Raw genomic sequence first — 7,445 nt, forward strand, 5'->3', positions numbered from 1 at the left:
TTACTTTAAATCGGCAAACATATGATTATCATCATACCTACCACAATATAAGGTTAGATCTACTAGCTCTTTCGTCGCTTCTAACTCTTGCGTTTGTACCTTTGTGCACATACTTCATTTAACTTCATACTTACAGAAGTGCAGAAGAAGCGAAGATCTTCCTTTCTGACTGTGTCTAAGCGAAGTACGTATTTTAAAATACGAGAGTTCTTGCCTTATGACTGGCTTCCCAACCAAAAATGTTATATGCTGGTCTTTCCCACATTGACCTTAAGTACTTCATTATTATCATAACTTATCAAGGTGCCGAGTTCCGACATGATTACGACGTACTTCGTGCCTAATTTAGCGCACAATCAATTAACGAACTACCTACAGTTAACTTTGCTGTAATCCCAAAAAAGTCACAAGCAGGGATAGGATTTTGCAAAGCTGACCCGACCGGGTTGGTAATTAATTACGCGTGGCCGTTTTTGCAATGGCGGCCGAAGAACAGAATCCGTAAGAAAACGGCCAGAATCCGTAAGAACGGCCAAGATTTATCGTTTGCGCCACTTCACTTCAGCGCCGCTCGACGGCGAATTACTAATCTTTTCTTTAATTCTGATCCGTTGTTTTCTCCGGGCGGTAATAGAGCCGTGAGCCGGATTAACGGAAATGTTCATTATTGCCTGCTTTATTGCGGTATTGTTTCTGCGGTACCTATTTATGGAACGATGATGTTTTTTTTTAAGTTAAATTTGCCTACTTTGCTTTCATATATGAGAACTAAAGCACAACCTCATTTAAGTGTGATAGTAGTGTCGGTATGCCACAATATAATAATTTTAAAAATTAAAATAAATTTCGTGCTTTGGAGCAAAGCAGGCACGGCACATACGGAGGTTTACAGTATTATTATAAATAAAACACCATTTTTGCTAAAAAGTCCCCGGATTTAAGAAGACCAGGTAGTAAACCTATATCAAGGTCATACATACTGTGTTGCTTTAATCAAAATAATTTTCAAGCCCTGTATACTTACCCTTTTATTAGGTCAAAATATACATTTAGACAAACTTAATAAAATTTCAATAAGGTCGCGGATTTGTCCCCATTTATTATAATACCCTACGGATAGATACCCAAATAAACTTGTACATAACTAAATTGGGTCGTTCCCATTAGGGGTTTACCTTGTTATATGATTGAGATTGCTTTACATATTGCCCAAGGTTTTGGCTTAACAAATAATAGCCAAACTTTGGATTAGGATATCTGTCACTAGTGAATGTTTATAAAGGAAGCAACAGGCATTTCATGATTGTATTTTTTTATAAATCAAGTTAAATATATAAAAAAAGGTAAAACGGCTATAATTATAGAGAATCGAGTTTTGTAACTTTGAGCACCGAGTCACAAAGTTCAACGTAAAATGGCGTGTCATGCATGAAACAATTCCAGGTGAGAAGGATATCGATAAGTTGAAATGCCAGGTTGTAAATGGAAAAAGATACACACTTTTTGTTTTTACTGATACCGTATTCAAAAGAGTAAACTGACAGCGGTTTCAAATTTACTGTTTATTCAGCCGTAGCTTTTTCTCTTTTCTATCGAATTCTGTAAATGTAATACCTCGTATATAAAATACTGTTAAATCAGGCTATACTGTCAATGCATATTAATACACTCTTAACATCGAATTAAACATATTGGCTAATGACATAAATCTGATTACGATTTTAAAGTTTCACTACAAACTACTTAGCGGAGCCTCCACTACAATGTAAGCAGTTACTGCTACTATTAAGCAGTATCATTTAATTTTACTGTTTGTATACGAACCACTAATGACCATACATAGCGTCGTGGCAAGAGAACTAACAAGCCATTTAGCCAAAAAATATTGTAAGTCTTAAATCTTTGTAAGAGGGTTTGAAATTATATAGCAACATTAGTTGGAGGCTGTAATAGTGTATTGCGGCCATGTTCAGTGGTGTCATCTAAATTGCTTACCGAACTTAGGCGAGTCGAAGGATCAGGTAACCTAGAATATTCCGGTTACGCGTGGTACAACAACGAGCTAAAACACAAGGGGCAACACAAAAAGACTACCTACTCTTTATATGCGACTGTATCCAAGCCTGTAGCCACTGGTTCGTCTGCGCTCACGAAACCAACGGGAATACCCGAGTACGAGTAGTAAGGGCACAGACAATTTTGCCGGTAATTAGCGTATGATATCATTGAGAACTGCTGTTAATATGCTTTCACAGTGTTCCTAATGAAACCGTAGCAAACAATTAGCGACTCTTATGTAGGCGTGTATGTTATAATAAATGAACTCAATTAACTCTATGTTTACAATTCATTGTTACTACTTTCATTATCGTTGATGTATATATGGAATATTCCTCTAATTTACACATCTAATTTTGTCCATAATTGAACGGGGCATTCAATTTGTTTTGCTCTCCTTGGTGACCCATCATTAATGTTGCATATGTATGTGTGCTCACGCACACACCCACCGCGCTAACTTACGAATACACGTCAGTACGCTAACAGCAAGCAGTAGTTTCACTTGTCTCACCCCACGTATCTATCACTGGCGGCGACTACCCACATAGCAAAAAAGATAAAATAACGAAAAATGTCTGGTGCTACTTTCGGCTTATTGTCTTCGTTTGACCACACTACGCAGTCTTGGGAGACATACAAAGGACGTATTGCGCAGTGGTTCATCGCGAATGATATTGACGACACCAAAGATGCTGGGGGCCAAAAGAGACGAGCGATCCTCCTTAGCGCACTCAGCGACGGCACATACAAGCTTGCAGCGGACCTGGCGTTACCGAAGGAGCTGCAGAGCGTGCCATACGAAGATATCGTCAAGCTGCTGGACGACCACTTCACTCCGAAGCGCTGTGGATTCGGCGAGCGGTACAAATTTTACGCGGCTACACAGCAGTCAGGGGAGACATTTCCACAATGGGCGGCACGGTTGCGCGGATTGTCTGCATATTGTGGTTTTAGCAATGTGGAAGAAGCTCTTCGCGACAAATTCGTCATGGGAATGTCATCCGGTCCGGAGAAGGAGAAGCTCTTTGCGCGGGATCTTACTGTGCTTACTCTAGCCAAGGCCGTCGAGCTGGCTGAAAGTGTACATTGTGCTCGCGCGGGGGCAGCGGCATCACAACCGGTGCAAATATCCCAGGATCAGCTGTTCAAGGTTGAAAAAACGCTACAGCGAGACAGTACGTCCGCGAATACCGGCGGCGCTGACGGTAAAAAAGAGCAGTGTCAAGTGTGCGGTTACTATAATCACAAAACATTGCAGTGTCGTTTCGCGAAATCCAGGTGTAAAAAGTGTAAAGCTACAGGGCATCTAAAAAGGATGTGTAAAAGTGTGAATTTCATGGCAGTGAACGCCGTGGATGAGGGCGATGACGATGACGGTGAGTGTTATAAGATATTTAATATCCGTTCAAACAAAGGGGAACCGATGATTGAAACAGTTTTAATGTTTAACCGTCCAATTAATTTGGAAATAGATACAGGAGCAGCCGTAACTGCGTTGCATGTAAATACGTACAAAAAGCATTTTAGCGATGTACCATTGTCAGCTACAAAGAATCGGTTAATTACGTTTACGGGTGATAACATTCCATGTTTGGGGGCAGTCCGCCTACCCGTCACTTACGCAAACCAAACTCATACGCTTAAAGTTTACGTAGTGCGTAAAGCAGGCGCCGATGTCCTAGGTCGCGATTTTATTTCGCGTTTCAATTTAGAGCTTGCGATAATTTCGCCTGTCCGTTATTGTGGTCAAAACCAGGAAACTAGCAATACAATAAGAGAATTGGAAAAACGTTACACCTCAGTATTTTCCGATAAATTAGGACAATTTAATAAATATAAAGTCAGTTTGCAGTTAAAAGAAAACGCTAAACCAGTTTTTATCCGCGCGAGGCCGATCGCATTCGCCCTACGGGACAAAGTCGATAAGGAAATAGATCGATTATTATCATTAGGAGTTTTAAAACCGGTCGACCACTCGCAGTATGCGTCACCTATTGTGCCGGTATTAAAACGTAACGGGGCGATAAGGATTTGTGCTGATTATTCGACGGGCGTAAACAAACAGCTGGTGGTTGACCAGTACCCCTTACCTACTGTAACCGAACTTTTTGCAAAGCTGTACGGCGGGAAACAATTTACGAAATTAGACCTATCTAATGCTTATAACCAGTTTGAGTTAGACGAAAAGTCGCAAGAATTAACTTGTGTAAATACTCACCGTGGGTTGTTTACATATACTCGCATGGTTTTCGGTCTCTCTTCGGCGCCCGCCGTGTTCCAGCGCGCCATGGAGGGGGTGCTTGCGGGGGTTCCGGGCACGCTGTGTCTACTCGATGACGTGCTCGTCACGGGCGAAAACACCGAGCAGCACCTAACTAGGCTGAACGAGGTACTTAGAAGGTTACAAGAAGCCGGCCTCACGTTACAAAAAGAGAAGTGCGATTTTTTTAAAGATGAGGTAAATTACTTAGGATGCGTGATAGATAAGCATGGCTTACATAAATCACCGCTTAAAGTCAAAGCCATGTTAGACGCTCCAATACCGCAAAATGAAAAACAGTTACAATCCTTTTTAGGATTAGTAAATTATTATAGGAGTTTCGTGCCGAATGCGTCGGCCATCCTGAGTCCGCTATATGACTTGTTAAAAAAAGGGGTTAAATGGTGCTGGACAGAGGAACATGATAGGGCATTCGCGGCTATTAAACAATGTTTGGCTTCTGAGCAAGTGTTAGCACATTTTAACCCTGCTGCGGATATAGTTCTTACCGTTGATGCTGGACCGTGTGGCTTAGGTGCGATTTTGTCTCAAATTGAAGCTGATGGTACCGAGCGGCCTATTTCATTCGCATCGCGCACCCTGAATGCTGCGGAGAAGCGTTACTCACAGCTTCAAAAAGAGGCAACTAGCATTATATTCGGGATACGAAGGTACCACCAGTATTTATACGGCAGGGCGGTACCATTCACCCTTCGTACGGATCACAAGCCCCTATTGTCGATTTTTGGACCGTACCGCGGCATACCAGAAGTGTCAGCAAACAGGCTTCAACGTTATGTTATGTTTTTAAGCGGTTACAATTATAAAATCGAGTATGTTCGGAGCGCGGATAACAATGCAGATTTCTTATCTCGAGCCTGTCTTCCCGGGCCAGCGGGGGCGCGGGGGGAGGCCGCGCGCTGCGCAACCGCCACAACTGATATTCCTGATCGAGCCTCATACATTAATTTCGTTGTGGATGGTAATTTACCGGTGACATTAACCGAGCTGCGACAGCACACGGAAAGAGATATTATTTTGCAAAAAGTGATCCATTTTATTTAAACGGTTGGCCTAAAAAGGTATCAGAGGAGGCCCTAAAACCTTATTATTTATGTCGGTTACAGCTGTCTTATGAAAACGGCTGTGTCATGAGAGGTCACAAAGTGGTTATTCCAGCAAAATTACAAAGCGTAATTTTAGCCGAAGTACACCAATCCCATTTAGGCATTGTAAAAACAAAAGCTGAAGTTCGGTCTAGGTTCTGGTTTCCGGGAGTAGACGCGGCTTTAGAAAGGTTGATAAGTGCTTGCACCATATGTATACAACAACGCCCCTCCCCCGCGCGTGCGCCGCTCGCGCAATGGGAGTACCCGCCGTGCGCGTTCCACAGGATACACTGTGATTTCTTGGGACCGATCAACGGAAGCTCTTATTTAGTAATAGTAGATGCATATACAAAATGGGTAGAAGTCTATAATATGAAAACCACTATGACATCTTTAGCGACTATAGAAAAAAATTGTGAATTCATGTCACGATTTGGAATTCCACATACATTGGTAACCGACAATGGTACGTCGTTCACGTCGCGCGAGTTTGAGGCTTTTTGTATGTTAAACGGGATTTCACATGTTACATCACCGGCATATAACGCGGCTAGCAACGGGCAGGCGGAGTCCTACGTCAAAATAATTAAAAAGGGCATTAAAACCAGTATACTGAGTGGCAATGGGGTACAGAATTCGTGGAAAAGACTGTTGAAATACTTATTTGACTACAGAAATTCTGTACACACTACAACGGGGGTTTCGCCTGCTCAGTTGGTATATGGACGTAAATTAAAGACTCGGTTAGATTTAATTAACCCTAAAATATCGTCACCCTCATCTCCGGCGCTCGCTAATACTGTACGAAAAAAATCAGTGTTTACAGAATAAATCGTCAATGTGCCGTAAGGCGCAATGTTTCTCTCGAGGAGATTTAGTATTATTTAAGGCCTTCGAGGCAAATGGTAAATTTAAGTGGTGCCGAGGCACAATTGTAAAAAAAGTTGGCAAAGTTGTTTATATAGTAAAAGACAATATTACTTTCAAAACATTTAAAAAACACAAAAACCAAATTGTGTTAGATAAAGGGCACGGTTGCGCTTACTCTAGTTACTCTGATGAAGACATAGAAATCCAGGACGATGACACATCATCGGCCCGCCCGCTGTCGCCAGCGCCGAGCGAGGAACGGCAGCCTAATAGCACGGGGGAGGAAAGAGAGTGGAAATTGGTTCCAGATCCACAGCCTGCGTCATCAGCCGAGCCTATTGCAACGCCGCCGCGGTCCATACCCGGAGGCCAGTCCGAAGAAGATGACGAATTCTTGGAGGCCCTGCCTGGCCCGGTCACTGAACCCGAGACTCGAGATTCTGACGTCCCCGCTGATAACAATCCCGTGCCTACCACTTCTCGGTCAAAGCGCAATCGACCCAAGATTAACTACAAGCCATTCTTTTAGCAATAGGTTGTTGTAATCCTTTGTTATTCTTAGTTAAGTATAATTTAGACGTGTATGTAAGCTAAGGGGAGGAATGTTGCATATGTATGTGTGCTCACGCACACACCCACCGCGCTAACTTACGAATACACGTCAGTACGCTAACAGCAAGCAGTAGTTTCACTTGTCTCACCCCACGTATCTATCAATTAACAACATCTATCTCATCTTGTACTTCAATATAAAAATAATTATCACAAATTGTTTAAATACTGTAGAATATCTAGTGTATATGACAAAGTAAAACTTGCTGTAATATTAGAATATAAACACTTGCTGGGGCAGCTGGACAGGTATAGGAGACCATCCCACCTCCGGACCTTAACCAATGAACCATACTTTAAAATAACTAAAAGTAACAATGAATATGGGAAAAGGCTCTGGCCAACATACCTGCCTAATATCCTGAACAGCTTACCCAAACAAGTAGTAGAAACTTTAGTAAAACATCCTGATAAAATAAAGAGTACACTTAAGAAAGCACTGATTAATTGAATTAATTTTGTTACAAATAGTATTATAATAACATGTAAACACTAACTGCCAACAGGACTAATTATATACTTAGTTAAGGCTA

General features: G+C 41.9%; 1 pseudogene; it reads left to right on the forward strand.

The window, feature by feature from the left end:
- The first annotated feature begins 814 nt into the window (after nucleotides 1–814).
- Nucleotides 815–6,979, forward strand: LOC133518926 (uncharacterized protein K02A2.6-like; annotated as a pseudogene).
- Nucleotides 6,980–7,445: the final 466 nt, after the last annotated feature.

The sequence above is a fragment of the Cydia pomonella genome, chromosome 6, assembly GCF_033807575.1.
Source record: "Cydia pomonella isolate Wapato2018A chromosome 6, ilCydPomo1, whole genome shotgun sequence".
NCBI lineage: Eukaryota > Metazoa > Arthropoda > Insecta > Lepidoptera > Tortricidae > Cydia > Cydia pomonella.